This window comes from Vicugna pacos, chromosome 1 (assembly GCF_048564905.1).
Source record: "Vicugna pacos chromosome 1, VicPac4, whole genome shotgun sequence".
Taxonomy (NCBI): Eukaryota; Metazoa; Chordata; class Mammalia; order Artiodactyla; family Camelidae; genus Vicugna; species Vicugna pacos.
This window is the reverse complement of record NC_132987.1, coordinates 95,977,128-95,995,140: the sequence shown is the minus strand read 5'-3', so window position 1 is coordinate 95,995,140 and position 18,013 is coordinate 95,977,128. Positions and strand designations below refer to the sequence as shown.

At 35.0% G+C, this 18,013-nt stretch overlaps 1 long non-coding RNA gene across 5 annotated transcripts in view; it reads left to right on the top strand.

Annotated features, from left to right (window-relative positions):
- Positions 1-3,732: 3,732 nt before the first annotated feature.
- LOC140699352 (uncharacterized) overlaps positions 3,733-18,013 on the top strand; it is a 47,126-nt gene continuing 32,845 nt past the window's right edge. For all 5 annotated transcript variants that reach the window (XR_012077512.1, XR_012077502.1, XR_012077478.1 and 2 more), the window contains exons 1-2: positions 3,733-3,858; positions 16,527-16,777. This is a non-coding gene — a long non-coding RNA (uncharacterized lncRNA). The remainder of the gene's footprint in view (positions 3,859-16,526; positions 16,778-18,013) is intronic.

The window sequence follows — 18,013 nt, the reverse complement described above, 5'->3', positions numbered from 1 at the left end:
ATTTTCCTTTCTTCACTGGGAGGCCAAGCATATTCATTGAAATTAAAGTGAATATACATCATCTTATTTTTGAGCATTGATTCCAGAGGACCTGAAAGCAAAGACTGTAGCATTTGCCCTAACTGTTGTAGTGGATTCAAGAACTGCCCTATTTAAGAGGGTTGTGAGATGCTGCAGCTCAAAATCTGTGATTCCTTGGTGTCTTTAATTTTTGCATCCTCCTCCAGATCTTGGTATTCTGTGAGAATTTTTCCACATGCAGATGCATTTTCTGCTGTGTTTTCTTGAAGGTAAAAATAGAATTCCATCTCCCCTTCCCCAGATCATGGGAGGTATATTTATTTACCACTGCAATCTCCTTAGAAACTTGATCTAAATTTACTCCATACACAAACTTTTCCTGAAGAAACAAAACTTACTATACATGCTTTTTTCTCTGCATTTCATTAGTAATTATGTTAAGATACAAGAATGACACCTCTTCCCTCTAAACTCGAAAATCTGATTTTTGCTAGTTTTGATAAGGGTTGGAGTGATGTTTCTCTCTTTTAAGTGTTAAGAAAAGGTTTACAAAGTAAATTAAGAATCTGTGTGAGATATTTTTGTGGGTGAGGAGGATATGTGAGTAATAACAGAAAATATGTTTTAAGTATTTTAAAAAGCTTTAGAATCAGTTTGAAGATAATGGTTTGCTAATTAGACACAATATCTGTTCATAAACGTAATTTAAGCCAATCTATTGGCAACTCCACTTAGCTGCATAATTTAAAATATTGTAAGTAACTAGAAAAAATAGAGCTGTGTTCTCTGTAAGTATCTTTTATTTAACCACTTCATTAACATTGAGAATATGCATTCAAATTGTTTCCTATTGGTACATTTCAGAGTATTAATTTTTAATTAGTTGGCAATTTTTTGTTTAATTGCACATTGTTTGGTCCTGTAAATCTTTTAATATTTTAAAAAGTATATATTCTATACCTTAAAAAAAAAAAAAACCCTGGAAACTGATTTAAGTAGAACACTCATTTTTCTCTACTGACATCCTCGTTTCTGTCCCAGTCCTATGGTCTCAGCATACAGTCTTAAACATTGCTGACAAACCTATTTGGAGCAAGATTTCCATACATTTTTGTAAAATTGCTCTTCATTTGTTGGATAACATAAAAATCGATTTTTTTCCTCTAAATTGCAGACACAATCATCCACTCAATTGTTACAATAGGTTCAGGTACCTTCAGAACAATTCTTATTTATTCTATCCCCCTTACCACCTACATAAAGTCAGAGGGAGCCCCATGTACCTTAGAAAGACCCGCTTTGTTCTATACCTACCAGCACAGCTTGGCTCAGGATATCATGCACTTTATCACAGCTAGCATAGCTGTCTCCCACGCGGTATCTGTGCTTCTGGTCACTTCTCATCTCCACATGTCTCCAATTTTTCATCATCAACCAAATTTTCTAATTCTTCTTTAATAAAAGCATTTGTTGGATAGTTGGGTAATATCTGCATACAGAATAATATCTAGGCTTCTAAGCATACCATGCAAGAAAATTATCTTCTGATTTGCAGCTACTTGCTCTAAGTCCCCCTGTTCCCATAACATCTGTCCATCATCTCTTCCAACTGCGTGCTTTAGGTTTTATTCACACTGGCCCCACTATTCACTGGAAAGGACATTGTATTTCATTATATTATGTGTGTACACACATACAGAATTCATATATATATTTTTAAAATATATACAATTTCATGTTCTTGCTTCTTCCTGGATTCTTCTTTAAAGCTTACTTTTCTTAAAATATTCAGCTAAGATTTTAAAGTGTGCCTCATAATCTGTCAAGTTCTGTTAAAAATTCACAACCCTTCTCACTCAATCTAGGCTATGTAATAATTATTCTGGATTCTCAAAGTACTTTATACCTACATTATAACACTTCCAACATATTTATCAATTTATTTATGAATTTCCTTGACTCACCTTAAATCATCTTCTTCACTTTGAGGAGTATCTGGTACAAAGATAATCAATAAATGTTGAATAAATTAATATAAAAGTGCCCAGCCATTCTACCAAAAAACACTGATACAATTTGAAAAATGGTAATGATTTCATAAGAAAGACAAAAAAAATCAGTGAGTCATGGATTTTTTAAAAATAATTTCCCTCTAGAAATAGCACAGTATGGTATTTAAACTTTAAATTATTAGAATTAAAGTCAAAAGTTCATTAAATAATTACTTAGATTAAAATTAGATGATATCTCTAATAGCTCTAAGCTTTTAAGTTTTGGAGTTTGTTAGAGGATAATTACTTAGAAAAATCCCATGTACTTCTATGTAATTATTTGTCTTTTTAATATCAAAGTGAGTAACTCATGTTACTTGTTAAAATGTTAAATATCTATAGCCATTTAGAAAATAAATCTTTCATAATTCTGTCACCCACATTTAAAAGTTACATTATTTCATTTACTTGTTTTTTCTTTTTTTAAATTTTGAATTATACTTAATACAATGTCAGTTGTTTTGACATATTAAGAAATAGTATTATTAAATACACTATGTGACCAACATCATTAACCATTTTTTTTTGGACTGACAGCTAGACTGCATTAAATGTATATGAAAAATGAAAGATTTTTATTCCCAACAGAATATAATTCTGTAATCTAAAGTTTTTAATAATACAAATACAATAGCAATAAACATTTTCTTACATATCTCAATACATCTTTAAAATTGAATCTTTGCAATGGAATTATTGGGTCAAGGAAATTCTTAAAGGTTTTGAGAACACATTATCAAATTAATTTCCAAGTTTATGCAAATTTACATCTTTCCAGCAATGTTTAGGACCATACTTTTCTGCACTGAGCACCATGACTTTTAAAATTTTTACTTATTTGGGTATGACATTCTTTCCATATATAAATTTTTTTCTCTCTCCTTCTGCTCCTATTCCAGTTCTAAATCCTACTCCTAATAATACCATCTGACTTTGATGGACAGCTTTAATAGACCGGTCACTGTCCTAAGGACGTGCATATAGTAGCTCATTGTATCACCATAGCAGCTCTTTAAGAATATACTGAAAGAATTATCTATGAGCTTTAGTATTTTTTTGGTGCACTTATCTTTTATGTATTTTCTTTATGACAAAAGCAATTTCTACTCAGATTTTTGCTATTTTACTTTTAAGTACTTTCTTTTTATTTTTATATTTAACAAATTCATTTACTTTATGAGTTTTTATTGTGATGAAAAATCCATCACACAAAATTTACCATCATAATCACTTTAAGTGTATAGTTCAATAGTATTAAGTATGAATACTATTTGGTCTTAAAAGGAAGGAAATCCTGTCACATGCTACAACATGGATACATATGTTACAATATGGGGCACATTAAATTTAATTTACTTTTAATGATTTAAGCTTTTTCTTATTACCAAGCTTTCATTTTTTAATGTTATAATAGAAGAAACAGGAACCAGGACCCGATTAATTAAAGTGTATACAGCCAATTATTTGATAAAATATCTAAACATTTTTATGAGGAATATTGCACATGACAGTTGATTGAAATATTCTTGGTTAGAAGTTTCAAATTAGAATGTATGACATCAACTATAGAATCTATACGTAGATCACAAAAACCCCAGGAATAGTGAGAACTACCTGATTGTCTCTTGTCAGAGTCAGCCCAATATTGGGAGCCCAGGAAGCCATATTGATATCAGGCTCTCCAGGATCATTTATCACCTCCTAAATGTCAGACCAGCTAAAATTCTGGCTTCCATAAGTCTATTCTTTAATCATGAACCAGGGCAATTTTTTTAACCAAGAATTGGTAAGTTTGACTTCAAGGAGGGAGAGCAAAGAGTTCCTCTGTATTTAATTTAGCTATGTTAGATTTATATTCATGTCTAAATTTTGAAATATTTACAAGGTTGAAAATTGAAACAGTGTTTTTTTAAACCTTCTGTTCAAGTAGCTATATTGCTTTCTACAAAGGCCATTTCACAAATACTTTTCTTGAGTAACCTCCTAATCAGACGCTGGTGCACCTCATCTTTCTCTGGTTCATGGGCTCTGACAGCGAAATAACTCACTATACTATTTTTCTAGGCTAATGATATTAGTATGTATAGGTCATTTTGGTTTACAAGTCCGAATGAGTTTCAGTTTCCTGATAAATAAGAATCCTTGTAAATAACCTAAGACTATGCTCGCTCAAATACGGTTATTTATACCTTGCTAGCCTAAGAAGAAGGATATTGCCATTTTTATGGATTCATTAAACTAGTGGGGGGTTGGTATATTTTCACATCTTTCCATTGAAATATAGTTTAGATAAAAACTAATCTTACAAAAGCTAAAATTCTCTATACAGCATTGTTTATTCAGACATAAAATTGGAAGAAGTTACCCCTCGAGGACCATAAGCTACAGACTAATGTTTAATCCAGAAAGCAGAGCAGAACAAAACAAATAACAGGACAAGTAGAAAATGTGCTATTTTTTTGAAGCTGGGGAAGCTAAGGGTCAGGAATAGGTCTGAAAAGAAGACCAAAAGAAATCCAGTACTATTTCTGAGGATTAATATTCATTTATTGCATATTATGACTAAGAAAACAGTAAATTTAAATATCAAGTAATGCATTAAAAATTAAGAAATATTTAGTAATTATGTTAATCTGCAATGAGGAAGAAAAATGACTAGAAGCTAATGTGACAAACCAAATGATTATATAAAGTATAGAGACTTGGGAGAGGCTAGAATTAAATTCTCCTTTCAAATCTTAATGGTTTTATAGATATATTTCATCTACATACTTTTTTTTTGTTCTTTAAAGTTTATTTGAATTAGTTTTACATATGACAAATTCTAATTTTTATAAGCATTACTGCTTTTTTTCCCCTCACTTTTCCTCAGGGAATTGATTTCGTGCATGAACAGTGATGAAGCTAAAATCACAATATGTTTCTTGTTTTAATTCTTAAAAAATATGTAAAAGGTATTACTCTTTTAATAATGGGAGTTATTTGCAGTGAAATAGGTAATTCAAGACATATACCTCTGAATGTAGAAAGTAAAACTTGGCCCTTATTTAAGTCATAGTAATTTGGCTAAAAAATTTGAACATGTTAGAACATATTTGTTATGAAAAAATATATATATATTCATAAATATATATATATATAGAAGCACCAAAAATCATAAATTGTTTATCAGGACATTTTATGTTACAAATGACACAAAAATAACTCAAACTGAATTTAAACAAGAACATTTACTGAGCAAATCAATTTAAGAGTCAAGAGAGCTTGCTACCTTAACATCCACACAGTAGCTCAAACCATGTCTACCTTCTTTGGTGGCCTCTATCCTCATATCCCTTGTTATCCAGCTAAGGGCTCTCAAATGTGTTAGGTAAGTGCAGCAGTTTCATACTTCACAGTCTCTCATTACATCATTTGGCTGGAGAAAAAACCTGGGTCTCTCTGGCTGGCTTAAGTCATCATGGCAGGTTCTTGGAGCTCAGAAGAGAATAATTTTCACCATAATAACTCGGGCAGGACTGGGAGAAGGACAAATTTCCTCCATGCTAAAATATCAGGCTCATGTGGGCGGGAGAAAAGGCAAAGAGAGAGCAAGGAACACTTGTCCATAGCAAACATATTACTAATATTAGTAGGACTATAGATTTGAACAAGTCCAAGTTACGTGATGCAATCAAAATGCAACTATAATTTGGCCTCCCACTGCTCCTGGGTTGGGGAAACATTTTTCTTCTGCCAGTAAACGACAACTCTGGCAGGCCTCATAATTTTTTTGTCTTTCTTAGGTAATAAAGAATCCTAGGATTATTTTATTCACAAAATGAAGCCTTGGTTCCAAAAGTAGAATGGCAGGCCCAACATATTTAACACTTCAGTATTTATTCAAGAGTCTTTCCCAATATCCTCTTTTCATCTAGGTATTAGTTGCTGGCAGGCTGCCTGACTCTTGGAGATGTGGTTGGCTTCCCTTATCCCATACCCACGCATTCACCTGGTGCAGTGACTGATCTCTCCAGGTTGAAATACCTGGAAAGAAGAAAGGGAATGTTCTTACCAAATTGAAACCGTCCTAAGATGGCTTTGGCTGTCTGGAAATGGTAGATGTTTGAAGCCCACTTTGTGGTCTTTAGTGATGTCATGAATTCTTCAGAAGTCTCTGGCTGAATAAAATAATGCCATTTGCAGCAGTATGGACCTGGAGATCACCATTCTAAGTGAAGTAAGCCAGAAAGAGAAAGAAAAATACCATATGATATCACTCTTGTGGAATCTTAAAAAAGAAAAAAAAGAAAAAGAGAAAGAAAAAAGAGGACACTAATGAAGTCATCTTACAAAACAGAAACAGACTCACAGACATAGTGAACAATCTTACAGTTACTGGGGGAAAAGGGGTGGGAAGGAATAAATTTGAGAGTTTGAGATTTGCAAATGTTAACCACTATATATAAAAATAGATAAAAAACAAATTTCTTCTGTATAGCACAGGGAACTATATTCAATATTTTGTAATAACCCTTAATGAAAACCACATTATATATATATATATATATATATATATATATATATATATATATATATACACACACACATTACTGAGATATTATGCTGTACACCGGAAACTGACACATTGTAACCGAGTATCCTTCTATTAAAAAAAAAAAAAGAACCTCAATGAATAAGTAACATCAAATAAAAAAAGAAGTCTCTGGATGAATCTAACTGCACATCTATGGGATAGGTGCTTTATACCCTTTAGCTGTGTCTCCAGTCTTCCTTCCTTTCTTACTCTCAAGGGTTTTGCTCAGACTTGGGCAAATTCTCTAGGACTTAATCCTATTTTAAATAAGCCTGGGTTGACGTCTGTGTTTGGCCCACACATGACAGCCACACTGTTACATGGTTTACTCTGCCATTGTTGGAAGGGCAGTTACTTTCTAATCATGTGTCTCTGTTCCCTCTCTGCCCAGTTGCCTCAGGCTGATAGCCACACTCTCACACCTTGAGTTTCTCTAGGTGCTCCTTACACACTCATGCAGTACGTCCTAGATATTCTTTGGTAACTCATATGAGCTGTCCAAGGGAGTTTCCTTGAAGTTTCTTCTACTAGTACCTCCCCATCTTTCTATAAGGGAGTCAAAAGCATTAATTTTTCCTCAAAAATCACCAGCATAACATCTGGTAGACGTAGGATTTACTGTTAAATGACTCCAGATCCCTTATTCTTTTTTTTCACTTTTAACATTTTTTATTGATTTATAAACATTTTACAATGTTGTGTCAAATTCCAGTGTACAGCACAGTTTTTCAGTTATACATGAACATATATATATTCATCATCACATTTTTTCCTCTGTGAACTACCACAAGATCTTGTATACAGTTCCCTTGTATACAGTACTGTGCTATACAGTATAATCTTGTTTATCTATTCTACAATTTTGAAATCCCAGTCTATCTCTTCCCACCTCCCCGCCCCCTTGGCAACCATAAATTTATATTCTATGTCTGTGAGTCTATTTCTGTTTTGTATTTATGCTTTGTTTGTTTTTGTTTTTGTTTCAGATTCCACATATGAGTGATCTCATATGGTATTTTTCTTTCTCTTTTTGGCTTACTTCACTTAGAATGACATTCTCCAGTAACATCCATGTTGCTGCAAATGGTGTTATGTTGTCAGTTTTTATGGCTGAGTAGTATTCCATTGTATAAATATACCACCTCTTCTTTATCCAGTCATCTGCTGATGGACATTTAGGCTGTTTTCATGTCTTGGCTATTGTAAATAATGCTGCTATGAACATTGGGGTGCAGGTGTCATCCTGAAATAGGGTTCCTTCTGGATATATGCCCAGGAGTGGGATTCCTAGGTCATATGGTAAGTCTATTCCTAGTCTTTTGAGGAATCTCCATACTGTCTTCCACAGTGGCTGCACCAGATTGCATTCCCACCAGCAGTGTTGGAGGGTTCCGTTTTCTCCACAGCCTCTCCAGCATTTGTCATTTGTGGATTTTTGAATGATGGCCATTCTGACTGGTGTGAGGTGATACCTCATTGTAGTTTTGATTTGCATTTCTCTGATAATTAGTGATATTGAGCGTTTTTCATGTGCCTATTGCAGATCCCTAATTCTTAATCACCCATATTATGTCCTTCTAAAGATTACCACATGCCTATATTTATCAAAGTATTTTATGTTACATAGAAAGTAATATTGAAATAGAGTTTACTTTTGTGTAACAGAAGAACTAGAAGTTAAGTGAAGAGGGAGTTAGTCTATGACCAAGTATTAATATACTTTATTTTTTTTAGCTCAAAGAAAAGATTGAGTCCCTCCACACTGAATTGTATGTCTTACTAGCTAAGATAGGTTTATGTGTCACAATTTACACTCTTTGAAACAAATTCTCCTTGGAGTCTGAAGCAGTCAGAGGAATAAACTTCCTAGAGAGAATATGAAACGTGGCTCGGTCAGCACTGCAGACCCCCAGGTTGAGTGAATTGAACGTTCATGTGCGGATAAAAACAACTCATCTTAATAGTAACACACTGCACCTGTACTTTTCCCATGATGCACAGTTTCATTAGTGATAAAGTAATTTGAAAACTCCTGTCACAGGAAGTTAAACTTTTAAGTAAGTACCAGCCTTATCATTTCGAAGTGTTCAGTGGCTGGAAGTTCTTTTCTCTTATCACTAGGATAAAACGTTACGTGATGTAACACAAGCATCTCTTGCTCTCTGTGCACACAAGTTGCACTTAGGGTCATGCCATGTCATATTCTGCACACGGTGCTTGTTTAATGCTGTTCTCTGCTGCTGCGCTAAGTATCGTATCATTCATCCTAGATGACTCTCTTGAAAATTGCTTCTAAAAGTTTGTGCCAAAAATGCTCATGATGTGAACAATTTACTATCCTCTCACGATTAAGATACTGAAAACTGTCACTTGAGGAAATTGGATACTGTACCCTGTAAAACATGTTGTCGGAAGCTTTGCTTCAACAATTACTACTTCTCATCCATCAGCTTGTGAGTGTTGTGTTTACTCAGTTGTTAAATTTAACACTGTAAGACCACTCAGATGTCAGGAAAGGAGAAGTACTGAAATCTCGTGTGGTGTTTTGGTGAACAAAATGAAGGTGTTTGTATTTGTGCTTTTGTTTGTTTTTTACATTTTCTGTATTTAGCCATTGAGAAAGTCAAGTTATTCTGGGCACCACAGGTTTGTTCTAAACTTTTAAACATAGTTACTTTCATTGATGTTAGTAGACATTGTTTCGACATCACTTGCAGATAATGTCAGGTATGGAGAACGAAGGTTTTTATTTCAACAATTACCATTGTTTATATTTCTATGACATAAACTCCTTTTAATCTAGGGTTAACCCAATTTGTCAGTTTTTGACCACCTTAAATGGCAAACACATACTATTGTAACAAGGAAAAAATGTATACCAGTATCAATAATTGAATCAAACACATGCTCAACTTTCAAAGCTCAACCTTAAGTCTTGTTCCAGCATGAAGCTATTCCAGACTTTTTCTTCTTACAGTGACGTCTCCTTTTTTCTGAAATCACAGCACCTACTCTCTTACCTAACAAGTAATCAAGTAACTGGGTACAACACTGGACATCTTTTGAAGTATGATATTTTTATTTAACATATTTGTTAATATTTCATATTTAAATCACAAAGTAATGAGCAAAATAAATTTGTAGTTTGTTCAATCTCTTCTTGGAAATAGAGTCAGAATGTGGATGATAGTTCTCTCACTGAATGAATCATTCAAAGTCTTTCTAACTCAGAGATTTATTCGTTTTGTTTAATGAGCTGTAATTTACCCTCAATAAAAAGTATGACTATTAAGTGTTCAATTCAATGAGTTTTGGAAATTTTATCCACTCTGTAACCATCATTCATTTTTATTCTATCACCCAAGGAAGTTCTTTCTTTCCCCTTCACTCTCAATTCTTACCACCACCCCACTATTTGTAACCACAATAGCAGTGCTAATTTTGTATTATTTAAATCTTCTAAATTTATATATTGGTTTAATTTATGCAATAAGCTATAGTTGTTTTTTCCCAAAGTTATATTTACAAAAATATAGAATTGTGTGTGTGTTCTCCTTTGCTGTATCAAATTGAAACTTCTACTTTAGCAAGAACATAAATGTGCTTCTGGTAGTCTTTGGTTAGTTGGCTTTATTTAACACAATGTAAATAAATATCAAAGAATCTGCACTTTACAGAACACAGAGATTATAAGCAATTAAGTGCTAGAGCAATAAAAAATGAGTAATCAATAAAACAAACAAAATACTTCTATAAAATAAAAAAAACTAATCATAGTAAAAATTCAAATTTCTTAGAAATAAGTGACATTGAGACAATTACATTTTAGAACTTGTCGAATGCAGATAAAGCAAATATTAAAAATGGAGTTTTGTTGTATTTAAAGCTAATTCTATCCAGTTGATTTTTTTAACGTTCAAGCACTTTGCTAGAAGTTAGATATTCATTGTGGTCAAAACAGATAATATCTTGCCTTCTAGGAACTTAGAGTCAACTACATCTCATTTATTCATTATTTATTTAAGCATTTGTCCATCAGATTGAATCCTTATGATGTGAAAGTTGATGTAGTGATATATAGATTACATAGAACCTGTTTTCTAGACACTTTTATCTCATCAGAGAGAACACAGAATATAAAAAAAATTATTATATGTTAAAATATGTAATTATTATATATTATAATACATCACTATATTAACAATATATAATAAAAGACAATATGCAAAAGTGAGGCTATATATATATATATATGTATGTGTGTGTGTGTATGTGTATACATATATATATATAGACAGAGAGCTACAGAAAGAAAATATTATGTAAGGTCAAAGCAAAGATGACTTGTTCCTATTTACCAGGATAACACACACACACACACAAATGGTATAGAATTAAAAAGTATGCACTGGAATAATAATTATATTATTTCATTTTACATATATAAAACTATTCCAAAATTGCAAAATTATTTCTCATTGCTTAAGCTTGTAAAAAAAAAGGAGGAACTCTTTTTAGGGACGCATCAAATAGGAATATTGTAACAGACATGGAATCTGGGCAGAGAGTTGTCTGTTACTTACAGAATACAAAGCATTTCCCTATTTGAAGTAGGGGATGACTATGATGAGCAGTGTTGAAGTTGCTAGGGCAAGGAGGGTCTGTTGGAAACAAATTGCCATGGGTCTCTTGCATTTCTGTATGTCTTTGATGATGCTTTGATGACCCTTGTTCTGAACTGTTTCTTCAAAGATGCTTGCAATGCCAACATCTGGAGATACCCCAAGTATTTTTATTGTCTTGTATAATAAAGATAATATCTCTATCCAGGGCATAGGTCAAGCAGGGGTATAGCCCATTATAAAAGATTTTTATTCCCTGAGCTTGAAATTCTTCAGCAGTGACACGAACCCACTCTGTGTACAGCCTTTATTTGGGTTTCTCCACATTGGGCCCTGGGACTTGGGGGTTAAGGGGATAGGCACAAGCATGAAACTTGTCCCAAGAGTAATAAAGTCCTTCTCCTCTGATCCAGGAGTCCTGAGTCTTTTGTCAGCATTCATAAACTGTGGCACATTAACTTGCGAGCTGGCAAGTAGAATAACATTTCAGACAATTCACTGAGTCTGCATCATGACAAGAAGTGGAAAAGAAACTGAAGAGGCTAGGGGAAGGCAAGAATACTGAATTGACTCAAGTAGGAGAGACTTTAATTGCACTGGAGAAGGGTAGTTATGCAGACTGCCTGAGGTTCCAGATCGCTAAGGAGCTAAGGATTGTGGTAGAATTAGTTTCAAGCACCACCTCCAATTCCTCCTTCTATGAGGGCTCTAAATAAATGGAATACAAGGCACACTTGTTATATGAAGACTCTTTTGCACATCCTTCAAAGATGAGTACTGATATTTGGTGAAGTAATTAGGCGCCTGCTTAAACCACTTTCTCACCTTTTCCTGGAATGGGCATTATTGCTAGTGTTGGTTTAAGGAAGAAAATGGGCATTCTGATCTGGTCATCATTCTGGCTGTGATTGAACCAAGTGGTGCCATAGAACTAGTTCAAAGCTCCTCTGCTATGGAATATAAATTATCTAATACAGAGAAACAAGGGTTCTACCTAGAGATCTGGCAATGGGACAAGATAAGTTAATGAAAGAAACTTTCACATATTGAGGTATGGGAAAGTCATTCTGGATTATATATGATTTGGCTTGAACTTTATGCTAACTAGAGCAGCCTATCTTATGGCTTGCCAAACATTTATTATACATCTGCTTCAACCATTAAAGAAAATAATGTGCTTACAAATCAAAATGGAGTAACTGTGGTTTGGGCACTCGAAGTGGAGCCAGGTGACCACTGTGGATGTGGTTTCAGACACATTTCTGTATTACTGAGAACCTAAATTTTCTGAATTATATCAAACTCAAAGACACCACCAGCCATTCTCAAAACAAAATAGGCTATCAGTATAGGCCAGCTGCAACCTTTGGTCTCAAGATTTCTCCTTGTATCTGTGCAGTCATTTCAGACCCTAATAAATCCTTGCTTAACAAGCACTCCTACTTCTTGTCAGATGAATCCTAATTCTTGACAGACAACTTATGTAACTTCACAATTTTTGCTTCTATGAGCATCCCCTACATTGTAGCCCAGCAAAACAATTCCAGTGCTTCTTGAGTCTGTGTCTCTCGCGCTATAGTGCTCGATTTGGCTCAAATAAAATCGTTTTCTATTCCTCTTATAGATTGTTTATTGATTATTTTCATTGACAAAGCTTTACAGTGAGTTCCCACTGAACACATTGTGATATGATGGCTGATAGGAAATAGTAGTAGGTCTGCCAATATTATAGGTCCCAGAATTTTATAGGTAGCTAAATAGCTGCAGAAGTGGAGGGCAGGCAACTAAACAAAAGAGAAGTGGTGATAATATGACCTAAGCCATCTTAAATTTGACACCAGTCATTTTACCCAAATTGTAGATGGCCTTGGGCAAGTGATAAGACAAATGGTACTTTCCTGGTTGGATATTAGTAATTAGTATTATTATGGAGAGCTCAGGTCATAGGAAAAGGAATAATTTAAGTTTATTGAATAACATCAAATGTAACAAGAAAGGAGTATCTTGGATACTGAGATGTGTCCAAGGGTGATGTAAAATGTGAAGAAACTTGACTTTGAAGTGGTAATGGGTTGCAATTCACGATTTCATTGCCCCTTGAGTCATACTGATTTATAATTAGTTAGTTTCCCTATTGGTATAAATAATGTTATAAGCTGAATCTACCTGAAAATCAAAAGATACAGGAAGAAGTAGAAGGGGAAAGCAACTGCTGCCCTTGTAAGAGAAGAAGAGTAGCCTTAGGGAGAGATCAGTTTTGATAATGCCAGTGAGGCACTGAAATCTAAATCTTACCCTTGGAGTATATGGGGTTCCTGAGGAATTGCATCCCGTATTTCGATATTGATGTGGAATGAATGGTGAACTGCATCCTTCTAGGGAAATTTTTCTAAGTGTTGGAAAAGGGATGCAAATCTAGGTATAGAAAACATAGGAGGTATAGAAAGCAGTATTTCTCCTGCTCATCCCCCAAGACTTTTCACTAATCCCTGGTGAATGCTGAGACCGCATATAATGGCTCTTATTCATTCTAAGAAAATGCCCTGTTTCAGATTTCCTGAATGATGTTACACTTGCACTTGTGTACTTATGATGACCCTGAAATTTACAGGGGAGTTTGCTGTGTTGTAATCATGGTTGTATGTGTTACTTGTCCAGCTCCAGGGAGACAACTGTAAGTATTTTCAGTTTAGATTTTGCTACTTCATAGATAGCCTGGGGTATATTGTTCAATCATGCCTCTCATTTATGTTTTGGTGTGTAAAATAGAAGCTGGGAAGAAAAAAGGATCTGGTATGTCACAGCTGACATGTTTCTGACTTTAGACAGCATTCACATTACTGATTCCCAGGAATTAGGGAGAGGAAGGAGGGAAAAGCAAGAGGAAGCTCCTGGGTAGGAGTAATCACTGCCCCTAACTGGAGAGGACTTCGCTGTGTGTTACAGCAGTAACACTCAGTAGAGCCAAAGAACAAAGTCAAAGATCCTCACTGGTTGTACCACACAGCAATGTGGCACATTGCCAGCAAAGACAAGAATTCTCAGATGTGCCGCTATAAACAGCAGCCAGAGATCAGGTCTTCCTACAGAATCTAAAGACGCCAGGCAGGCCTTCACTAGACATCCATCCATTAAAATGCTTAGCAGTTCATCAAGTGTAATCAGAGGGCACAATGCATCCATCTTCCAGGAAAAGAAGCTGCCTAACAGTTTCAGAATCTCTCGTCACTATAGATCGCATAGAGTTTGAAGTATAGAACTGAATTCCACATGAAGATATTTTGCACATTTTTCAGGAGCATGGGTTCTCAACAGCAAAGGCACCACCCCCTAAAGTAAGTTTTGGAAATCTGTGGCCGTTGTTTTTCTTGTCACAATGAGTCTAGGGAAAGATGTTTGGTGCTAAAGGCTTTCAATGGACAGAGGCCAGGTGTCTTAGGCATTCTGAAATGTCTGGGACAGTTCTTCATAATGAAGAATTACTCAGAATTTCACAAAATTTAAAATTTCCCCAGGCAATCACTTCTGTGAAAAGCCACTTGAAATCTTATCCTATGCAGAGCAAACTTTGTATTGAAACATAAAGTGTTGCTTTTCAGAGTTTTCAGTACATACTAAAATTTCCAGAGTAGAATACTACAAAATACGTAGACCTGGGAACATATCATTTTGCTGTTATTTTTCAGAATTGCCAAGAGTTAGTGTTCATTTCGAGAAACTGTGTCTTTGAGGCCAATAATAACTATGGTACTCGCGTTCCCAGTAGAACATTCCTGGGCCACTCTGCATGTGTGGCTGGGTTTCCAGGCGCCTGTAACTGTGTGTGTGTGTCTGTGTGTGCAGGCATCATTCATGAGATTTTCTACTGTAGTCACACTTGAGCATTTATGAATAAAACGTTTGTTATAAATCACACTTTTTTCTCCTTTACGTTAAAGTTAGTGTGCTTTAAAAATATGTGTGTGTAATAAATGTTACAAAACATTTACTATTAAAAGGGGGCTTTTGCTCTGAGATGCTTGAGAACTATTTTTCTAGACTATGCATGCCTTTGATGAAGAAGTATGGTCGACTACATTCCCATCTTCCCCGCTCTCTCCTTTCTCTGTGCCACACCCCAAAGGAGGCCCTAAGTCCTAGATCGGCTTGTAATTCTAGGTCCTCTGGAAGAGGTAGCGAAAACACTAAGCAGCGTTACGTTACCTCAGTTCGTGCTGGAAATGGAGACGATGGGTCTGCTCTTCTCCAACACAAATATTTTCCCTTTCCTCAACCATTTATCCCTATTCCCTTTTTTTTTTTGAACTCTCTAAATATGTCTCTAGTTTTTCATTAATATCAACCAACTGAATTCATTTGTCTTTCATTGATGGTTCACTTTGACTCAGAAAATGAAAAATCTGTCCCCTTTTGCTAACACTAATGTTTCACAATTATATAAAGGCTTACATAAAATTAGAAAAAACAAATAAAGCAAGCTCTAGAAGAGATACTGAAATTCCTGGTCATCATGTTTACTATTACATGAATTATTTCCGTCAGTGTTTCTGTGGGAAGCTGTTTTTATTCCCAACTGAGTCAGTAACATATTGCCTCATGCACTAGGTTATTGGAGGGCCACAGTTGTGTTTGGGTCATTTTGTGTCATCTTAATAGAGGGCCATATAAAAATGCTTTTAGACACATACTCTAAAGACAGGCAAGATCTGATAGCTTTCTTTTCATCTTTCTCTCCCCGTCTTTATTTCTTTCTATTTTTCTTCTTTTTTTTTTTTTGTAATTGGAAAGTTGGCCTATTTTAAAGCAGTCTGTTAATGCAACAGTGGTTTTGAAACACTGTATTAAAGAGACCATTTTAAAGGAACCACTCAAGAAATCATTAGCAGCTTATATAAAAAGAAAACAGCGTATAAGGTACATTTTTATAGCTGAGATCTGACACTCACAACTGAGAGAAAAGGTGGGGGGATCTTTCTTCATTAGCAGCACGACCAGAGCACTTAGGGATTTCACTCCCTCACATCCATTATTTCATCTATTGTCCTAATTTAATTTTCCATGATTTTCCTGACAGTGAAGGTTGGCAACTCGTAAGTACAGTACAAAAGGTTTGCAGCACTCATGTTAATAATTACACAAGCTGTTGAAGCTTTTTGCTGAAGGGTGTATGGTCAAAAATATCAAATTTAGACAAAAGCAGACGCTACAGATGTGAATGAAACTGGAATCCCTAGTGCCTTTGTTTTTTTTCCACAGAAAGAAGCCACCTCGTGAGGTCTGAATGTTAATAAAGCATTCATGCTGTTTGGAACCTTTTGAGACTCTAAACAGGAAAACAAGATCTTTGGAGAACTGCCATCAAATTGTTGCTGCTATCGTCACTGCTGTCGCTTACCGGGGTCCTTCTGACAATACAAAACTACGATTTCTACATTCTTTCTTAGCCAAATCAATTTGTTTTCTAATGTATGTATTGGCCGGTTTTAGAATGGCTGATCCCAAAATATGTAAGTTCCTAACCGTGGAAAGAAAGTGAATTTTAGTCCATTATCCTTCTACCTGTTCTTCAGGGATTCAACCCGTTGCCCTCAGTTCATTCTTTTGTGCACAGAACACCAAATTCCCCACCGTGTGAAACTGCTTTGTGCCACCAGTAACCGTGCATTACTGGTTTTCCAGGTGGTCACGGGTTATTATAAGGAGCCTGCAAATATCTGTGTCCATCAAATCTTGATCATAGACTAAAGGAATATTGTCTCATTCATTTAGTACCAAACCTTCTCAACTGAAAGAAGGTGATCTTGCGAAACAGAATATGCAAATATATTTAAAAGTGATACCTAATGTACATCAGTGGTAGAGAGATATTTGAGATATAAAAGCCAATGCATTTTTACTCTCATAATCTTATCTTTCTCCCAGCCATCGAGTAAATGCCAATGGGCTGAAGGAGTTGACTAGAACCATGAGCAGAGAATTTTGCTCATCTTTGAATTGTTAGAACTTCTGAGTCAATTGAAAAGTAATAGATACCCAAACTAGGTTATTTGTAGATAGATTTTTTTTAGTATTTTTTAATCTTCAGTTGGGAGTTTGGGATTTGCAGATACTATCTACTATATATAAAATAGATAAACAACAAAGTCCTTCTGTAAAGCACAGGGAACTATATTCACTACCTTGTACTGGCTTATAATGAAACAGAATATGAAAAGGAATATATATATATAAATAAATGTATGTGTGTATATGTATATATATAACTGAATCATTATGCTGTATACCAGAAGTTAGCACAACATTGTAAACTGACTATACTTCAAGAAAAGAAAAATCTTCAAGAACAAAGCTTACTGTAAGTCGTTATTTGAAGAGTGTAAACATAAGGAATGTCATTTCCCTGGAGCAAGGAGCGTGAAGTCCTTATAGTTAGTTCCTGAAAGGTAAGCCTGTATTGGAGGTGATGATACCAGGTGAAGACTCTGCCTGAATCTCTGAGAAGGGTCTTAGCACACGCCAGCTAGGCCTACGCCTCCAAAAGGAAAGGGAAACCTAAAGTAGAGAGATTTTGTCCCATTTACTCATGACAGTAGCTGCATTAAAAAAAGTGATACATGTTTAAGCAGACAGAAGATCTGAGACAAGGGTTGTGTTTTCAAACAGACTGCATGTGGCATTGAATAAACACTCAAATTCTTGTGTCACCTTTGAGTAGCTGAGGACTGAGTGGTGATTCTGCTTAG